This window comes from Coenobita brevimanus, chromosome 56 (genome assembly GCF_032717465.1).
Source record: "Coenobita brevimanus isolate Jiangsu-jjx chromosome 56, ASM3271746v2, whole genome shotgun sequence".
In the NCBI taxonomy this organism is placed as follows: Eukaryota; Metazoa; Arthropoda; class Malacostraca; order Decapoda; family Coenobitidae; genus Coenobita; species Coenobita brevimanus.
Genome location: NC_137009.1, coordinates 17,952,392 through 17,972,456, shown reverse-complemented (window position 1 = coordinate 17,972,456; position 20,065 = coordinate 17,952,392).

The following is a 20,065-nucleotide window of genomic DNA, read 5'->3' as shown; positions in this document are numbered from 1 at the left end:
GGGAAAAAAAATTGGTAGCATAGTCTTCAGGCAGGTGTGCAAGGAAAAAACAGTGTGTGTAAAAGTTGGTAGCGATCGGAAGAGTAACCTCACTTTGTCGGCCAATTACTCGAAAACTATTAGACTTATCGATTTCCTGTTACAACCATCATCAATACCACTAAATTCTACGTAAGATCAATACCAGAATGTAAGCCTTTGGTAGCGTTTTTGGGGGGTAAAAGGCGAGAGAAATGTTTTTGTTCCTAGCAGTTGTTGTGTGACAAGCGCTCGGAGTAATAACATCATTTTGTCGGCCAGTTACTCGAAAACTATTAGACATCGATTTTCTGTTACAACCATCATCAATACCACTAAATTCTACGTATGATCAATACCAAAATGTAAGCCTTTGGTAGCGTTTTGGGGGATAAAAGGCGAGGGAAATGTTTTTTTCCCTCGCGTTTGTTATCAGTGACATTCGCTCGGAGTAATAACCTCACTTTGTCGGCCAATTACTCGAAAACTATTAGACATCGATTTTCTGTTACAACCATCATCAATACCACTGAATTCTACGTGTAATCAATACCAGAATGCAAGCCTTTGGTAGCGTTTTGGGGGGTAAAAGGCGAGGGAAATGTTTTTCCTCGCGTTTGTTATCAGTGACATTAGCTCTGAGTAATAACCTCACTTTGTCGGCCAATTACTCGAAAACTATTAGACTTATCGATTTTCTGTTACAACCATGATCTATACCACTAAATTTTACGTATGATCAATACCAAAATGTAAGCATTATGTTACGTTTTGTGCGAGAAAAGGCGGTGGAAATGAGTGTCTCTTCTCGGCTGTTACCATTGATTAACGCTCGTAGTAATACTCTCACTTTGTCGGCCAATTACTCGAAAACTATTGGACGTATCGATTTCACGTTTGAACCATGATAAAGAGCAGTAAATTCTACGTATGTACAATACATAACTATGTAATATTTATGATAAGGATTCGTTGTTACGTAGGGGGGAACATTGCGTACGTCGTGCACGCATCACGAAAGTCAATCACGGACGGAGTGCCTAGTACTTTCTTTCGATTTACTCGAGAACTATGAGGCGTATGGGGTTCATATTTGAGATGGGGAAAGCTGGTGAATTTGGGCATATTACTATGTAATAAAAACATAAGGTGTCTGGGAAAATTTAGCTATCAGAGGTCAGTGAATTTTTTCCGAAAATGGCTTTCAGTTTTTGGCCATTTTCTCGAAAAGTATACATCATATCTCAACCGGATTTGTTTCGTTAGAAAGCTGATGAAATTCTCTATAAAAACTTATTAGATCATTTTCCTGTATGATGGAAAACATTCAAACGGTGATGTTGGGAAGTGAAAACAGTTTACTCGACCATGCTTCCAGGGCTAATAACTTTTTTTGCTGGTGTTTTCCTGTGTTTTGGTCCTGTTTATCAGATAGAACAAACATCGATGCCTACCTTGAGGAAGGTTTCATGGGAATACATGGATTTTTGGGTGGTGAAAATAAGGCAAGAATGTGTTTCATTTGCTCAAATTTGCCCATATTTGCCGCGCGCGGGCTTCCCGGCCGGGCGGCTTCGTAGTGAAAAATCGTGAGCCAGAAAACTTACTGAAACTTATCGTGCATGAGAGAGTTAATGAACATGGTCGTTTGTGGTATGAAGCATTGTCTGGTATGCTTGGATGATGTAGTAGTCTTTACCAATGACTGGGAGAGCCACTTAACTCCTTAACCGCGGGGCGTCACTTTCGTGACGCTTGGGAGCAAGGGATCATACCGCGGGGCGTCACTTTCGTGACGCTTGGGAGCAAGGGATCATACCGCGGGGCGTCGCTTTTGTGATTCTGTGTTATTTTGAATTCACCCGGGCTTCCAAGTGGGGGCTTGTATCATCTATCAGTACTGCCAATGTCCAACACTAGTCAGCACTCCTAATCTCATCTGTACTCCCATCCATTGTTGACAATTTAGCCATTTCTCCCCATTCTTGACTCCCCTCCCTACCCCCCCTCCATTACCCTATCCTCTCGCCTGCCTGGCCGTGCTACGCTAAGTAAATCTTCCCTGGAATTTTTCACTGATTTCATCCATTGAAATAAGCCCTATGTCCTATTCTTATACCAAATAATATATACAAGAAAGAAATAAGGTAAGTGAGAGTGCCAAACACCTGGAATTGGCTAATTATCACCTGACAACACCTCACGTGCACTCGTTCGCTAATTTTCGCTGTTTTTTTCCCCTTGAAATATGCCGTATAATCTATTTTCGTAATAAATATACATGTAAGGAGGGAAGGGAGAAGCCTAAATGATATTTACATTCACCTGGAACTACCTAATTTATAATGTATTGTCTAGATTTCCTGCCAATCATATCAGTGCTAAACAAAGATGTTTCAAGATCTAACATTGGTAGCTCTGAATATATATCTCCCAAGTAGGCCTCTAATCTATTTTCGAAATAAATATACATGTAAGGAGGGAAGGGAGAAGCCTAAGTGATATTTACATTCACCTGGAACTACCAAATTTATAATGTATTGTCTAGATTTCCTGCCAATCATATCAGTGCTAGACTTAGCTGTTTCAAGAAGTAATATTGGTAACTCTGAATAACCCCTTAGCAGGCCTCCAGCTGGCCCTCCGTTATCAGGTTACTCTCAACTTCCGAAGCGAGAGTACGTATGTTTCTTCTTGCTGACTTCAAGGCCTTTTTTCACCCCCGTGCAAATGGCCCTGTGACCTTTACCCCCTACTAAACCTCGTGTGGAAGGAGGTAAAGGGCTGACAATTGATAAAAGAGTGACTACGATCTTTCTATTGAGTAAAACAGTGCAAGTGGAATTGTAAATAATGTGTAAATCATGTGTAAACAGCAAGTGAAAGTAATGAATGTAAATATACGTGAACAATGGAAAATAGTTTTATAAGTTATTTCAAGTGACAGTGCACAACACAGTGTAAATAAAATAGAAATGTAAATAACGTAAATGAAATAGAGAACGTAAATAGAAATGTAAATGAGTAGTATTATAAGAATACGAGTATATACCCTAGGAGTAATGAAAGTGAAAGTTTCACTCTAGCATGTCTGAATGCTATGAGTTATGAGAGTGAAGATGAAAGTGACATTCACTCTCAATGCCAGTATACAGGACGAGAAAGTGAATGCTACGTATTTTACTGAAAGAAATTGAATCCCTACAGTGACAATAAACTAGTACTACTGAAGGAAACTTATGAATAAAGACTGTAGATATATATAAGTGTTATATAGTAATAGAAATATAAAGTGTGAGGGGTTTTATGAATAATAAATGACAGACTACTAAGAGCGAATTAGTGCCAGTGCGACGATCTGACGCTCTCGTAATTTCCATTGCTTTCACAGTTTTTTTTTTTTTAGTATGGATCCCAAACTACTTGAAAATTGTAGAATAGTGTTTATAGTGTTTGTATCTGGCTGTGGTAATCATATTACGGGTTGTCGGGAAGTGTAAAGTGGAGACTTCGTTACCCTACTTCAGAGGTCTCCACAAGTCCTACGGTAACTGACGAAGGCTCAACAATCATTCCAGGAGAAAGCTGAAGGTATGTGCCATAAGCATATGTAATTTTATTATTCTAGGACTAATAACTGATTTTTGGCAAATATTTTTTGAGAGTCTGTCAGAGCCCAAATAACCCCGCGGCACACGCAAGTCATTGGTAAACAAGCCCGCGGTGTAGGGGTTAACCCACCCCATCCCAACCGATTTCCCACCACTGACTCCCCCCAATCCTAACCAATTTTGGAAAAAAAAAAAAAATTTGCTCAAACCTCCGCTTTTGGTGAGAAATATCGAAAATTCATAGAGAAATCGCTCAGCTGAGGTTTGAAATACTCGATACAGGTAGCAGTACTTCTTACCTTACAGGGTTTTCTATCAGGCTGGCTTCAAAGAAAACGAGTTCTATGAGAGGGTAACTAGTCCACACCACTCATAAACGGTATTTATTTATTTGGTACGAATTTATATGTAGTACGAGAGTATATTGGTCTTCACATAGTAATATAGGCAATATAAGCATTGTTTCACTCACCAAGCACATCACCATACCACTTTTTTTGGTGACATTATCTGATCATCAATTCTGACTGTTTCTTCCTCTAATGCCATGTAAACTTTGTTCTCCACATTGCCATCGATTGGGGAATCACTCTGGCCCTGAATTTCATACTGTGGCACACCATGCCTTTACTGGCCAGGTCACTGGCAACAGGTGAATTGCCGAGACAATGGCGTTCAGGGGAGGGGGAGGTCATGCAGGGTAAGGCATTGTCCCTGCCTGGCATCTTGTATAGGAAGGTGTCCCATGTATACATACCAAAAATCATGCACGAAATTTGAAAATTTTGCAAATTAGGGACCTTGCAATTGATTCACGTTTATATATGTCAATGGGACTGACAGTGACAAAAAGTATGGACATATATATATGTCAACGGGGTGCGATTGGTTAAGGGAACTAGGTGTTTTGCTGTCCAGACTTTCCAAAGCTTGTCATGTAGTAAATTTAAAGATGTGCGAATTTGTTTGAGCCCAAGTTCAATGCTTTGGTTGTGTGGTTGGTCTTGGTTGTGTACGTCCCCCTGACTCCAAGATGGAGGCAATAAAAAATTTTCAGGCACCATAAAACAAGTATGAGCTTCGGAGATTCCTCGCAGTATTGGTTACTACCATCGTTTCTTGAAGAACATTGCAACAATAGTGGCCTCTCTCACTGAACTGCTTAAGAAAAATAGAAAATACGTCTGGACTGATGTGTGTCAGAATAGTTTTGATGCAGCCAGGGAGGTCTTATGTAATTATTCAGTTATGGCTGCACCAAACTTTAATAAGACATTTAAACTTGCTGTAGATGCTTATAAAGTGGGTGGAGGAGCTTTGTTAATGCAGGATGATGATCATGAGGTAAAGCGTCCTGTTTGTTATTTCACTAAGAAATTTTCTGTTCCTCAATGTAATTATTATGTTATCGAAAAGGAACTATTAGTCATGATCCTCGCCCTGCATCACTTTTCTGTATATGTCCCTTCATTTGGACCTACTGTAATTGTATATACTGATCATCACCCACTCAAATTTCTGAATAATATGAAAATGAAGAATCAGCGATTGACACGTTGGAGTTTTTCCCTTCAGCAGTTTCATTTGGATGTTAGACATATTACAGTTGTTGACAATATCATCACTGATTGTTTGTCACATTCTTAAGAATGAATATTCCTAAAGGAAAATTCTATCTTAGGTGTGGCTGTGTTACATGTGTAAGAATGTATATATTTTTTGTGTATATTGTGCATGTAAGTATAGTGCATGCATGTCGCTGGGCATGTGTGTGTGTGTGTGCATTGATGCAATGTATGTCAGTATTTATGCACATGCACTCACTATCATGTTGTTGCGTGTTTAGTGCGTACACATTTATAAAGTCTTAGTTAATTCTGTTTGCTCTCTCAACGCGGGTGTAACTAAAATTGTGTTTAATATCAGTGACTTTTGGTGGAGCTTAAGCTGGCGACATAAAGATTTGTATTCACCAGTGATATTTATAACTTTTGGAGTGTGGGGGAGAGATTAATTTGTCTAGCTCTCTCCTGTATATTTCTCGTCTGGCCTTCAGCTGCGTGTTGATGCATGCACACACCTGGAGGGTGTATAATGGAGAGAATTTTGGATGGAGGGAGACTTTTTGTGGGATTGGCATCGGGAGAATGAGTGTTTGGACTGGAGATCAGAGAGGGAGGAGAAGCAGTATTTTTTGTGTTGTATGTATTTCTGAACATCTTTTCACTTCGTATCAGCATTCAATTGCCAGTATTACTGTTATTATTAATACTTTTGGCAATTGAGTGCATTATAATTATTTTATATGATTTTAATTCTTTTGACTGGCAAGTTTGTTCCAGACTTTAGTGTATTATTCATGGTATTATCAGGTGGACTGTTTTTCTCATTGTATTGTGTTTCATTGTTTCATTATAAATATTGTATATATCATTAGCTTGCATTATATTAGGTATTTTTCATTGTGTATATTTTGCCCTTGCTTTCGTCAGCTACTTTTGTTTACTTTCTGACCTGTGTGGCAAGACTGGAGTTAGTTTTATTATTGTTCTTCATTACTTAACTATTTGTTCAGTTCCCTTTTCACTTTGTTTTTCTCAGTTCTTACGCAGTCAGATTTGGTTATCTTGGGTTGCCTATTCCCATCTCATAACAATATATGTATATGTATATATATATATATATATATATATATATATATACATATTTATATATAATGATCTTGACCAAGCTATTCAATAAGATATGGGTGACGGGGTTACTACCATCAGTTTGGAAGAATGGTGTAATTGTTAAAGTTCCGAAGAAGGGAGACCTGAGTGAATGTGGTAATTGGAGGGGAATCTCTTTGTCACCGATAGCTTTGAAAGTTTTCAGTAGAGTGTTGTTAAATAGGTTGGAGCCAGTGGTTGAGGGTATTCTGAGGGATGAACAGGCTGGTTTTAGAAAGGGACGTGGTTGCAATGATCAGATCTTTATAGTTAGGCATTTGATGCAGCAAGTTAATGAAATGAGAGTACCGTTAAGTCTTTGTTTTGTTGATTTTGAAAAGGCTTTTGATAGTGTTTCGAGAGAGACTATGGGGAAGATCATGAGACATTATGGAATACCAGAGGAGTTTGTGAGGGTCATTATGAACATGCATGAGGACACATTTTGTAAAGTGATGGTTGATGGTTTTCTGAGTGATTCGTTTGAAGTCAAGTCCGGAGTAATTCAAGGTGGTGTTCTATCGCCTTTACTATTTATATTGGTCATTGATTACATTATGAAACGCGTTGGAACAGAAACCGGTACAGGTATACTTTGGGGAGAGAACAGGAAACTTTTGGATTTAGATTATGCAGATGATATGGTTTTGATTTGTGATGGGCCAGAAGAGATGCAGAGAGTGTTGGACTGTTTGGTGAGTGAAAGTCGCAAGGTGGGTTTGGTTATTAATTGTGGAAAAACTGAAATAATCAATATGAATATGGAAAATGCGCAGGAATGTGTAATTGGAGGTATGGTTGTAAAGCAAGTTGATAGGTTTAAATATTTAGGTACTTATTTAGCCAAGGATGGTTCTTTGAACTTTGAATTCGAGGAAAGGTTAAAGAAGGCTAATCAGGCAATGGGAATGCTTAAAAATATTTGGAATAATAACAATTTCTCTGTGCATACAAAAATCAAACTTTATAAGGTAATGGTTAGGAGTATCTTAATTTATGGACACGAGTCTTGGTACAGCACAGTGACTATGGAAAATAAATTCTTGGTGTTTGAAAATAAAGCACTTAGAAGAATATTAGGAGTTAAGTGGTGGGAAAGGATACCAAATAGTAGAATTAGAGAAATAACGGGAGTGCAGCCGATCGATGAATATGTTAGATTCTCACGATGGAAGTGGCTAGGACATGTGTATAGGAGACAGGGAATAGTACGAGGTACACCAGGGTGGGTGGCACTTGGTAGGAGAGGTAGAGGAAGGCCAAAAGAGACGTGGGTGAGGACAATGAGACGGGAAGCTGGAGATGAGTGTTGGAGAGATCTTGAGGAGTTAGCACAAGATAGGATGTGGTGGTGTGAGTTCATCGAGGCCCTATGCATCCCCGAGGGTGCCACAGGAATTGATATATATATATATATATATATATATATATATATATATATATATATATGAGCCACTGTGGTACAGTGGTAGAGTGTGCGTTTTGTACACGGGTGAAGCAGGGTTCTCGCCCCGCCAGGGTATTAAACTTTGGGAGTGTTCACCAGGCCACGTACTGCTTTTGCGGACACAAGGGGTGCAGTGGTTGAACCAGTGTCGCTTACTCTGAAGTATGCTTGCACCCAATCGGCTTAAGTGGGCTGATTGCACTTGGTTCACAGACTACACACACATCCAAAGCCACTCCAACACTACAATTACACTTACAAGCTCTTCTCACCCTACATACAATCCCTGCCAGACAGCCTAAGCCACTCGGTAGAGATACATTACATATATCGTCCCGACTTCGGTCGGGATAGGCCAGTCCTGCAGTGTATCCTGAAACGGCTGATGATCATGATGATGATATATATATATAGATATATATATCTATATATATATATATATATATATATGTGTGTGTGTGTGTGTGTGTGTGTGTGTGTTTGTATGTGTGTGTGTGTGTGTGTGTGTGTGTGTGTTTGTATGTGTGTGTGTGTGTGTGTGTGTGTGTGTGTGTGTGTTCTTACCTAATTGTATCTTTACAGGAATGAGTCAAGCTCGTACTGTCCCGTGTCTTAAACCATATTTATCGTACATATCCTTAAATTTGTGAATTGTTCTGGCACACACTATTTCATTCGGCAGTGCATTCCATTGATCAATTGCTCTGTTTGGGAAACTTAATTTCCTTACGTCTTTATCACCTCTCTTCTTATGCAATTTTTTTCAGTGTCCTCTTGCTGATGCTTCTCCATATGTTAAGTAATCATTTATGTCTATTTTCTCCTTTCCTGATATGCATTTATATAGCATTATCATGTCACCTCTTTTCCTTCTCTCCTGTAGTGTTGGTAGATTCAGTTTATTTAGTCTTTCTTCATAGCTTAGGTCCCTTAAGCTTGGTATCCATCTTGTAGCGGCCCTTTGAACTTTTTCAATCTTGTCTATGTGTTTTTCGAGATGAGGACTCCAGACTACTGATGTATATTCCATGGTTGGTCTAATGAATGATGTTATTATCCTTCTTAGCATGTCTTCATTTATGTATGTGAATGTTATTCTCATATTTGCAAGCAGTGTATACATATTCCGTACCTTCTCGCTGATGTGGTCAGCCGGAGATAGTCTGTTATTGATAATCACACCTAGGTCTTTCTCTCTTTCTGATGTGTATAGGGTTTTATTTCCTAACGTATAATCCCAATCAGGTCTTTTTCCACTTTTACCAAACTTGATTACATGACACTTGTCCACATTGAATTCCATTTGCCATGTACTACTCCATTCATGAAGTTTATTTAATTTTTCTTGTAGCTCTTTTCAAGAGTCTGTGTTCGTAATTCTCCTTTGTATTTTTGCATCATCTGCAAACATATTCAGATAGCTCTCATTTCCAGTGTTACTGTTTATATCATTTATATATACTAAAAACATCATTGGTGCCAGCACTGAACACTGTGGTACTCCACTAGTCACTTCTTTCCATGATGAGTCGTTTCCTCTTAGTACTGTCCTCATTTCTCTTTTTATGAGGAAGTCTTGCATCCAACAAAACAGTTTGCCTCGAATTCCTCCTTGATGGTACAGTTTCCATAAAAGTCTTTGGTGTGGTACTGTCAAAAGCTTTCTTGAAATCTAAATAGATACTGTCCACCCATCCTTCCCTTTCCTGTATTGTGTTTGTTACTCTGTCATAGCAGCTCAACAGATTAGTAACACATGATTTTCCTTTTCTGAAACCAAACTGTCTTTCTGTTATCATACTGTGTTCTTCTAGATGATTTACCCAAGCTTTTCTGATAAGTTTTTCTAATACCTTGCTTACAACACTGGTCAGTGATACTGGTCGGTAGTTGAGTGGATTTTGTCTATTTCCTTTCTTGAATAAGAGGACATTATTTACTTTTTTCCAAATATCAGGTAGTTTACCTTGACTCAAGGATTTCTTGAAAATTAAAAATAATGGTTTACTTAACTCCTTTGCACATTCTCGTAATACCCAACATGAAATTTCATCAGGACCACTTGCTTTTCCTCTGTCTAATCTACTTAACTCCTCCTGTATTACTTTTTCTGCTATTTGTAAATCTGGTAGTATGTGTGGACATGCGTGTTCCACATAGTCCCTCTCAAAATTTTTTTCTTCTGTAAAAACTAATTGGAAATTCTTATTTAGTGCTTCACAAATATCTTTCTCTTGTGTATAAGTGATTCCCTCGTCCGTAATTGATTGTATTATATCTTTTACTTTAATTTTGCTCCTGATATAGCTGTAAAACAGCTTTGGTTGATCACTATTTTTATTTATTATATCCTCCTCAAACTGTTTTTGGGCTTCCCTCCTTATTCTTGTATAGTCGTTTCTTGCCTGTTTGTAATTATTATACGCCCTTTCACTATTGTGTCTTCTGTATCTATTCCACAACAAATCTCTTCTTTCTTTTGATTTTTTACATTCTGTATTGAACCATTTCTGTATTTTCTTATCTGCTTCTTTGTGCTGTGGGATGTACTTCTGGACTCCTATTTCATAAAATTCAAAAAAAAAATTATATACAGCATTTAAATCTTATCCTCTAAGCTCATTTTCCCAATCAACTTCTAAGAAATACTTCTTTAGGTCTTGATAATTTCCCTTTTTATAGTTTAGGCTCTTTTTGTAACTATCATTGCTGTTTACTACGTCATATGCTATCCTGAAGTTATAATTTAGTTCTGCATGATCGCTTTTGCCGAGTGGAGGGTGATGTATTAAACTGTCAATATCATTTTCTTGCCTTGCAAATATTAGATCTAGCACTGAAGGTACATCAAGTCCTCTTTTTCTGGTGGTTTCCCTCACATTTTGCGTTAAGAAAAACTCTTGTACGAGATCCAAGAGCTTTTGGTCCCAACAGCTTTCTTGGCTATTTATATCTAGAGTATTCCAATTTATATTTGTATTGAAGTCCCCAGTTAGTATAATTCTTTCCGATTTCTCTTCCATTTTATGTAGCAATGATCTTATACTCTGAATTGTACTCTCTGCCAGGTCCTCATATTCGTCTCTTTCCCATGTGTTTGATCTGGGTGGCATGTACAAATTGGCTACAATTACTTTACCTTCAGCTGTGTCGATCTCTACTGCAATCAGGTCTACTTGTGATGGTATATCTAGTTTTATTTCCTTGACTTTTAGATTTCTCTTAGTTAATATTATAATTCCTCCTCCTTTTTTTTAAATATCTGTCTCTTCTCCATATATTGTATTCCTCTACGTTTAGTATGTCATTTGATATCCTTGGTATTAATTTTGTTTCAGTTAGGCATATTATTTGTGGTTCATTTTCTCTGACATAATCATTCATCTCTAGTAATTTAGATACCATTCCATCCACATTTGAGTACATCAACTTTATCATCTTGTTTATATACTTGTCATGACATGGTTCTACTACCTTCCTCCTTTTTCTTCCATCCTGTTTGTGTACCACTTTCGTACCTGCAATCCTATTACTTTGTAAAAAAAAATTTCTTCTTCTCCTCTTCTGATCTTCCCTCATTTTTTGTTTTTGCTTCCTCCCTTTTCTCTTTCAGTAATTCCAGTTCCTCTTGTGTTAGGCATCTTTTTATCCATACATTTTTGAACTCCTCTTTTTCCTTAAGATTCTTTGCATTTTTTTGTATCTCTTCCACAGTGTTTACACTCTGGAAAGTCACGTTTAGAGGCCTTGTCTTGCTTTTCTCGTATTTCCCTAACCTTTTGTGTTCCTCTATGTCTTTACTGCAGATTTCCTCTGATACTTCTTTCAGTAAGCTCATTATATTTGCCATCTCCTTTTTGTCTCTTGTGATCTTGTTTTTAACTTCTTCCTCTTCTATACCAGTGATTACTATTGATTTGTTTATCTCTACTGAGTCTCTGACTAACTTTGGATTGTTTTAGATTATTCTTTTCACCTCCTTTTTAATGCTTTTTTCCTCCACCCTTGTTTCTAAGTCTTTCTTTACCTTCACCATTTCAGCATATGTGGTTTCTACATCATTTTTGTAGCTTTGCACAGCTTCATTCACTTGTGTTATCTTCTCCTCAATATCACTGCTCTGGTCAACAAGACTGCTAACTTGCCTAATTGTCTCTGTGTCATTTTTGAACTCTTCCATAACACTGTCGTGATTGACAACTGTATTTGCCATTTCACTCATTTTCTTCCTAAGTGTACTCAATTCCACTGTTAGTTCACTGATGGTTGTGTCTTTCTTATTGGCCTCCCTTCCTAGTTTTTCTATTTCTTCCTTTTGCAAGTGCATCTGCTTCTTTATTTCATCAATTTCATTTTTGAAAGCCATTTCTAGTTTGTTTACACGTTCAACCAGTCTATTGTGGGTCTCTACTTCAACCAGTCCTTGGTAGAAATCATCATTTTGCTTTTTACCTTTATCCTTTTTCTTTTCCAAATTTGTTTTACTGAAATATGTATCCATTTTGCAATACTTAAAGTGCAAAGCATGTACTTACAATCTCCGTGTTGTTGTAATCTAAACAAACCTCAGACATGACTCAGCGTTTTCTTTCGTCTTGGTTCTATTTCCTGTTTGTACAAGTCTTGTGTGTGTGTGTGTGTGTGTGTGTGTGTGTGCATGGGTGGGTGCTCAGATTCATGTAGGATTAATTTCCATGATGTGAGAAATCACAATGCAGACTCAGTTTTTATTTCTATGTATCAAACTACAGCTCAGGGGAGAATTTCATGGTGTTTGGAGGGTGTTTAGGGGTCACACAAGGGCTAGATTGCATTTATCCCATACGAAGTCCTTGTTCATGGGCTCATTTGTGACGACATTCTGATGAAACTTAGACTGATCATGCTCGTTATTTTTGGCCCCACAACGCATAGGAAGTAGGCTACATCTGGTTCACTTCTGCTCCCTGACAAATGCAGCTCAGTTGTGGGATGGGGAAAAATTGTTATACACAGCAAATCCCCCAAACCAGTTTGTTTTTGAATGCCCTTGCGACCTATATCTGATCGAATTCTTTTCTTTCCTCAGGACAACATAACTATAGGAGGAAGTAATCCTTGTGGTGATGCTGTAATAGACATGGTGGGTGAGGAAGAACCGGGTGAAGAACAGGTCATGAAGGAGAAAGGTACCTGGTCCAAGGTGAACATTTACTTGGTTGGAGCACTGAGGATGACCAGCACCTGGGCTTGCCTTCCAACACTTCAGCAATTGCTGGCATGGTATTTCCAGTTGCACAATATAGTGAAGAAGACGGTGTGCAAAATTTCCACAATTGCTGTGCAAGAAGCAAAGTAGTTCTGGAGAAAGCCCAGAAACCTTAAAGGAGAAGAATGAAGTGTCACTGACTAGCTGGGAAGGATTCTGATGAGGTGGGAAAACCTAAAGAAATGCAAGGGACGAAAGTTAAAAAAACAAATTACAAAACAAAGGAGCATTGAGGGAAGAACTAGAGATGCTCTTCAATATCAAGCACTGCAAGGCCGAGTCTTTAATGAAGATAGAAAATCGCCGGTCCCAAGAAGATCAGGAAACGGATTAGAAGACCAGGATAGGGTCAGTGGACCTTATCCTAGCTTGCAAGGATGAAGCTCAAAGGAGGCTAGAGGAAGAGTGCCAAATGGAGGAGAGTGCAACCATCGCTGAGCTGGAAAATTCATATTTCACAACGTCAACTGACGTTGTATCCCAGTTGGCTTTGTTCTCCAACTCTTTCAGGTCGTTTAGGAGGAAACATTGAAGCAAAAAAGCTACTGTACTTTAATCATGGAGCAAGTGGCTACAACATCAAGGTTTGTGCAGCTCGTCATTCATTAGGATTACAATGTTCTGCCTGCACTGACTGGAAATGAGAAAGTGAACAGGTTGGCAATCCTTGTGTCGGGGAAGGATATTCCCTGCCTAGAAGAAACCTCTCAGCTGCTGGGAGTTCCAAAGATCGCAGCCAGTACAAGTAGGAATAAGCTAATGCAGTCATCAAGATGCTAAAGGACTGAGCCCTTGACGGAAGGATCGATGGAATGTGCTTTGAAACCACCGCAAACAACACCTGAAGGCTAGGATGGAGCTTACATTAGGATAGAGGCTGCTTTGGACAGGGACCTCTTGCACTTCGGTTGTCTCCAGCACGTGTCTGAGATTCTAATCGAGGTTGTCTTCATGAAGACGTTTGATGCCTCCAGTGGGCCTGATATTGGGCTCGTTGGGCTCTTCAAGCAGTTCAAGGAAAAATGGGCCTTTATTGACCACAATGAATTCCAAGTCGGAAGCACTGGCCCATTCATGTGAGATGTCCTTTATCGATTTTAGGAACTTATCACCGAGGTGCTGGGGTTCATCCAGTCTCCTTTGGAGGAATCACAAATGAGGGATGAGTACATGGAATTCCTGGAACTAGTCTTCATCTTCCTTTGTGGTGAGCCTTCAAATGGCATGAATTTCAAAGTTCCAGGCATGATGCATATGGCTCGCTGGTTGGCCAAGATTTTGTACATGCTGAAGATCTTGCTCTTTTGATGTCACTTCCGACTGACATCTCACGAGGAGCGGGCACTGAGAGACATTTCATAGTTCGCCTCGATGGTGTAAGTGACGTACTGGTTTAGAACTCCTGAAGTGCTGAATGCCCACGTGAATAACCTCAAACTGCTGAACATCAACAAGTACCACGCCATCAACAAAGGAGTCACAGAATCTGCATCGGGTGCTATGATGCGTGACCTCTCGTACCTGAGTGACCAACTGGTTACACTTGCTTTCTTCAGTCCTTGGGTGTCGATGGAGGAGAAACAGGAGATGGTGGTGGCTGTGCAGTCGAAAGAAGGAAAGGTGGATGCTCCTAAAAGAAGGGTGGAACTGGATATGATGATGATCCAAGAGACACAACTGGCTGACTTTTGCACCAAAGGGGTCCTGTCCTTAATCAAAATGGAACATATCCCAAGCGACTTTTCCGTTAGACCCAACGGACTGGAGAGGTCATCTAGACTACGGACAGGGATCTTGGTGGTCAACGACGTTGCAGAGAGAGGGGTCAAACTCATCCAAGACTTTAACACAACCCTCACTCAGTGGGAGGAGCAAAAGCCGTTCCTTCTAGAAGTCGTCTTGGAACACAGGCGGAGAAATTCAAAGCCAGTGAGACAGTTTGTGATGAAGTAAAGAGTAGAAAATAGGCTGTCTACCAAAACTGAGAGACTGTTCACGATCATTAAATTTCGTTCTAGAGATTAAAATAATATTTCTTCGTTTCTTTACTTATTAGGGATAAAATACAAAACTGAGCCTGTGTTTGAAATAAATTTGAAGTTGAATTTATTGGAGTACACTAATATATCTATCTACCTATCCATCTCTCTCTCTCTCTCTCTCTCTCTCTCTCTCTTTCCAGTATATATATATATATATATATATATATATATATATATATATATATGAAACAAATGATATTGACTAGTTCCTGGGGAACCGGATCTTCAGAAGGACAAGTAGACACAGTGTTGTGACGAACATAATGGATTTTATTACCAGACGTCTTGACATCTCCTTAATGTCAACTTTAGTGATCTAAAATGATAAAATTATCAAGATTACGTACATGTAAACATCAAAGTGTTTTAAAGATACAACAGGGGTAAATAAGAGAATTAAGCAATGTTTAAGAGGTAGGATGATATAGTGTTGTTAAATTGGGGTTTATGCAATTTAATATAGAAGGACGAGTTTGATAATCGTCTTAAAGATTAACATTTTGAAGTACTTGATTGTAGCTCTAGTTACAGTGTAACAATGTTATAGTCCTTGTGTATCAAACTGCATAAACCCAAACTTAAAATACTATTGTATATCATCCTATCCCTTAAACATTGCTTAATTCTCTTATTTACCACTGCTGCATCTTCAAAGCGCTTTGCTATTTACATGTAAGTAATCTTAATAATTGTACCACTTTATACCACTGAAGATGACATTAAGGAAATGTCGAAACGTCTGGTAATAAAATCCATTTTTCGTCACGACATTGTGTTTACTCTTCCTCTTACACACACACATATATATATATATATATATATATATATATATATATATATATATATACATATATATCATCAGCCATAACTAGCCCACTGCTGAACAAAGGCCTCCCCAAACCTTTTCCACGAATTCCTTGACTGAGACAATCTTTGCCACGTTTTCTCTGCAAATTTCTCTATCTCATCTCTCCATCTCCTGTCTGGCCTTTTTCTGCTACGCTTACAATCTCATGGTGTCCAGTTTCTCAGCCTCTTGCTCCATCGGTTATCCCTTATTCTTGTTATATGGCCTGCCCACCTCAATTTCTGTTCTTTTATAAATTCTATAATATCTTTGACTTTAGTCTGCTCTCTCACCCAAGCTGATCTTTTTCTGTCTTTTAAAGATATTCCCAACATTGACCTTTCCATTGCTCTCTGAGAACGGATTAATTTATTTTCCATCGATTTTATCAGTTTCTAGGTCTCACAACCATACGTCATAGCTGGCATTATACATTCGTTTTATACTTTTCTTTTTATACAAACTGGCAAGCTACTTTTCATAATGTCTCTATGTTTACCAAAAGCTTTCCATCCAATTGTAATGCGTCTTTATTTCGCTATCATGATCTTTTGTTAATTTTAGTATTTGTCCCAAGTAGTTGTGCTCCTCAACTTCTTCAAGAATTTTATCGCATATTCTGATGACGCTCTTTCGTGTTTGTGGATTAAACATTGCTTTAGTTTTACCCCGGTTCATCATCAGCCCTACTTTCAGACTTTCTCTGTTCAGGTCATTTAACATTTCTTGCAATGCCTCAACTGTTTCTGAGATTAAGACAATGTCATCTGTAAATCTTAAATGGTTTAGCTTTTCTCTATCTATGTTCACTCCTTTATTTCCCAGTCTAGCTTTCTGAAAATACTTTCTAGGCATGCTGTAAATAATTTTGGTGAAATTGTATCTCCCTGACACACGCCCTTCTCAGTCTTAATTTTGTCTTAGTCCTTATGTAATTTAACTGTAGCAGTTCCCTCTTTATATATGTTTTCGATCGGTTTTAGAATGTTCTCACCCATTCCTTGTTCTCACAGTGAATTTATAATCCCTATGTGCTCCACTGAATCAAAAGCCTTTTCGTAATCAACAAAACCTAAGCACAGTGGTTTATTATATTCTGTAGTTTTCTGAATTAGCTGATTCATTGTATGTAGATGATCGGTGGTCGAATACCCGCTTCGGAATCCTGCCTGTTCCCGAGGTTGGTTCTCCTCCAAAATTGTTGTTATTCTGTTCGTAAGGACTTTAATGAAGAGTTTGTAGATGACTGATAATAAGCTAATGGGTCGATAGTTACTCAGATCTTTTGAGTCACCTTTTTTATAGAGCAAAATAACTATTGCATTACACCAAGTTTTGGGAATTTTCTTCTGTTTGAGCTATCTATCTATCTATAGCCCGACGCCCTAATCCCGCAAAGGGTGGCCGCAGACAAAACGCCTCCAAGTCACTCTGTCACCCACCATTTGACTACCCTCCCCCCAACTCACTCCCCCCTTCCCTCATATACCTCTCGACTCCATCCCTTCACCTCATCCTCGGTCTACCCCTCCCTCTCCCTCCCTCCACCTCACCTACATACACCCTCTTAGTCAGTCTTTCATTCTCCATTCTCTCCACATGTCCAAACCACCTCAGTGTATTTCTCCTAATCTTCTCAACCACATCCACATCTACCCCACAACGTTCTTTCACTTCTTCATTCGTCAACCTGTCCTTCCACGTCACTCCACATGCTCCTCTCAAGTAACTCATTTTCACTGTTCTCACTCTTGACTTGTTCCCCTCTTGCAAGGTCCACGCCTCGCTTCCATACGTCAGGGTAGGGATCACAATACCATCATGCAGTGACTTCTTAACTTCCATACTCACCTCCCCATTTCTTATCACTGCTTTCAGTGTACCAACAACGTTCCTTCCCTGCTGTACCCTTTCACGTACTTCATCCCCCAAAGTTCCATCCTTACTCATCACACTACCCAAGTACTTGAATGCACTCACATTCTCTGTTTGATACAGTGGTCAAATAAGTGAGCAAGCCTATTTTGTTTCTTTGTTTGTATATATTTGCCCCACCACAATGGTGGGGACACAGGCAAACAGAGAGCCCGTCAAGGCAAATCCAAAAAAGCACAAAGGGGAAAAAAAAAAAAAGATGGACACAAGAGGCAGCAAGGCATAGAAGGGCAAGCAGAAGTGCAAGGGCGGGTCAGTGGCAAAGCCTGCTAGGACTGACGGTCGTCCTTAGAGCACACATCAATGGAGCTTAAGGGTGATCATCAGAGTCATCGATATCTGTATAATCTGAATCTCTGTCGAGGACCTCATAGAGCTCCAGATCTCCCGAAAGTGAAAGGCCAAATGGACAGCCCTGCTTCCTCTCTGTAAACTGATCGATACCTCAGGGAACGCTACGCCCAATTTCGGCAGAAAGGAGCTCCGAAACAGACTCGGGATCGATGGTGAGTCTTGCTAGACCAGATGACGAGGTCGAGGCGGCTGTCTGAGGGCTGACAGGAGGCAGATCAGGGGCATCCTCAGGAGGAGAGGAAAGGGTCAAAGGCCTATCAGCTGACTTGAGGCCCACACCCACAGTACGAGATGGAGAAACCGGGGGGGAAGGGCCCTCAATGTCTAGATGGTGGGACAGAACAGGAGAGGCAGCCCATTCCCCCTCAGCTGCTGACGGCAGGGGGTGGACCTCAGCGACGGTAGTGATGAGTTCCGTGTCCATACCCATAGTCGGTGCCAGGTCGATAATCTGTGAGACAGTCCGCCTGTTGAGGGGGCCATCAAGTCGCCGCCGTTTTCGCGGTGTTGTGCGAGGCCGTGGTGGAGATGGCCGTGGCTGTGGCTGCAACGGCAGCTGTGTCTGTGACAGCGGCTGCGGCTGTGGCCACCGGGGTCGGCGCTTCTGACAAGGGGCAGAACATGACTGTGTTGCCAGCAAAGCTTCGGGGAATGGCAAGGCGTGGAAGCCTGTTCTCCTAAAATATCTGAGGGAGGAGAACGTGCAAAACAGCCTTGTCACCCCCACTAAAAGCCTGTGCTGTGGCAACACACATTGAAACAAAGAGGTTCGTCTCCCCAGAACACCGAAGGACCCGAGGCTGGAGTCTCTGGGCCGTAGGGCACCGCCGGTCATGGGCAGAGCCCTGCACAGCAACACCCCCAGGCCCAGTGACATCCCTAGCCTCCGGACCCTTAGGTGACTGATGGAGATGAAACTCCATCATCTCACCCTCGCCGAGAAAGCGCCGAAAGTGCCGTAGATTCGGTGCAACGATCCCGAGTCTGTGCACGAGAACATCAGCACTGGTGTCCCGGCGCTTGATGAACCTGTACCCAGACTTTACGTTCAGCCAAACCAAGGAGCCAGGGATCGTCGTGGCTCCCTGCGGCTTAGGACTGCTACTTGATGCCCCCCTCAATGGGTCGTGAGCATGAGCACTGGTGGAGAAAGCCGCTCGCGGATCGGACATAGAGATGACTGCTCAGGGCAACAGCTGGACTGGGAATGAGCGTATTTTGTACTACTACTTCTGCATCCAACAGTAAATTGGTTACTATTCCATCTTCTCCCGGAGCCTTCCCTCTTTTCATATTTTTAAGAGACATATTTACTTCGTCTGGTGTTACCTCAGGTATTTCACTTGTGTCAACTGAAAAGTTAGATATTGGTACTACTGTCTTTGATGTATACAGTTCTTTGTAAAATTCAACTCCCTTCACCATCTTATCTCGGCATTTAATGATTTCACCGTTTCTTTCTTTCAGTGATGTCATTTGTTGCTTTCATAGTGCCATTTTACTTCGGACCTGTTTCAGACTTTTTCCATTTTTGATGGATTCTTTGATCTGATCCATGTTTCTCTTTCTTTTTTCTTCTCTTTTTCTTTTGTTGATAAGCTTATTTAATTCAGCTTGTTCTATCTCTCTCTCTCTCTCTCTCTCTCTCTCTCTCTCTCTCTCTATATATATATATATATATATATATATATATATATACACAGAGAGAGAGAGAGAGAGAGAGAGAAAAATATATATATATATATACAGTATATATATTGTTGTATGTGGGGACGCCCATCCCTGTTTCTAGGGTAGCTCTACATCGAGTGGCAAGCCAAATGATTTCCTGTAAACCAAGAAATTATTTACA